The sequence below is a fragment of the Etheostoma cragini genome, chromosome 22 (assembly GCF_013103735.1).
Source record: "Etheostoma cragini isolate CJK2018 chromosome 22, CSU_Ecrag_1.0, whole genome shotgun sequence".
NCBI lineage: Eukaryota > Metazoa > Chordata > Actinopteri > Perciformes > Percidae > Etheostoma > Etheostoma cragini.
Window position 1 is genome coordinate 4,300,536 of NC_048428.1, and position 2,085 is coordinate 4,302,620.

The following is a 2,085-nucleotide window of genomic DNA, read 5'->3' on the forward strand; positions in this document are numbered from 1 at the left end:
TCCTTGTGCCTGTTTATGTACTTACCTCTCCTGCGTTTTCCTTCCAGTTATCTCTCCCTCCGGTCAGCTGGCTTCGGAACCCGGACCCTCTCCCTCGGCGCCCCCTCTTCATCATCCCAGCTCTTTGTGACAGCATCTCCGCCAGCCACTATTCTCCAGCCTTCACTCCTCTCCTCTACTTCTCCCCGTGCCTGCATCTCCTCCCGACTTCCCAGCCTTGGCTCCTCGGTCCCCCGCCGCTTCCCTGGTTCCAGTTACCTCTCCAGCCCTCCGGTCCTCTGCTTCAGCGTACCACGCCCACCTCCTCGCTCTCCCTCTCTCTCTCCCCCGATTTAGCAATAAACCTGTTCTTGGTGAGCTGAGCTATTGAGTCTGCCCTTCAGTCCCGTAACACAAACATGGGAAAAAAAGCATCAAAAGTGTTGAAAAGAGGGACAAAAACGTTAAAAAAAAGATAAATACGTTGATAAAAATCGTCAACAAAATTGGTGATTTTTCAATTTTGACGACAACACAAGGGATGAGGGAAGAAAACAGGAGGTGGAATCTGCTTTTACATAAGTTTGTGTATACATGTCACAGTTCTCAGTAAACACTAAAACCCAAAGATGGAATCACTTTTTCTGGACTGTAAGCTGTTATATTCACCGCCGTTCTCTTCATTCATACTGGTCGATGTTTACATTTCACCCCAAGCCTTTGTGAGTGATTCACTGCAAACTGTCACCGACCAGGTAAACATTTCATAACACATATCTGGACTCATTACTCATTATTATGGGATGAGATTTTAACAGAGTAAATTAAACTACAAACTACCGAAATTCAGATAGCATATTAAACCAACAAACAGACAAACACATTGGATCACTGCTACACAATTCTTAAAGGGGCATACCACTCTTTTCCCTGTGCGGTTCTTGGTTGCCCTGATCATTGGTTGATTTCTCGCATTCATTCTGTTTCATACAAACAAAAAATATAAATCTGCAAAGCCTGCAATCAGAACAGTGAGGAAGTGGTCATATGAAGCGAGGGAGAAGCAGCATACAGGTGACCTGGATGAACTTACTGACACTGTGACATCTTACATTAAGTTTTTGTGAAGAAGTATGTGTGCCAACAAAGACATTCCGCATCTTGAACAACAATAAAACCATTGTTTACTGCAAGACTAAGCCAACTAATGCAACAACTTAATGCCTTAATTCAAAAAGAATTGGAAAATTCAACCCTTTCAGGACACCAATTTTCTTGTGTAAGAATGATAAATAGATAAATGTTCTTCCTTAAATACTCGGAGCTGAGTATACACACCCCTATGTTAAATTCCCATAGAAGCAGTTAGATGTTTATTATTAAAGGCTAGTTATTTCATGGATTAGAATACTATGCATCCTGATAAAGTTCCCTTGACCTTTGGAATTAAAATAGCCCCATATCATCACGTACCCTTCAACATACATACAGATAGGCATGGGGAACTTTCCATTAGATCATCTCTCAATGCAAATCAAACCAGCTATTAAGCTAACTGAAAGACACCATGCCAGTCTCTATGCCTCTCTATGGTGATGGGTATGTGATGATATGGGGTTATTTCAATTTCAAAGGCCAAGGGAACTTTGTCGGGATGCATAGTATCCTGATCCATGAAATAACTGGCATTTAAAAAAAAAGTGCCTGCCTCTATGGGAATTTAACATAGGGGTGCAAATACTTATTTCCCCTTTAAGGACGAACATTTACTTATTTACAATACATTATTCATTTAAAGAAAATTGATGTCCTTAAAAGGTTGGATTTCCCCAAAAACTTTGAACTAAGGCAATAGGATCAATTTCCTAAAGATGTTTTATTATTTCTCTTTTTAATCAACTTTAGCATGGGTGTGTGACATCTTGTCAAGCTCGTCACCAGCTCGTCAGGTTAGGGGCCTAGTGCTTCTAGGGTGAAAAAAGTCTAATTTAGCTATCAAAGTGCATGATTAAGCACTTTCACCGAAGAAACATGTAACCCACACGTAAAATGGGCAATAAATAGAATAAATAGGTCCTATAAATATGTAATAAATATATTAGTAAT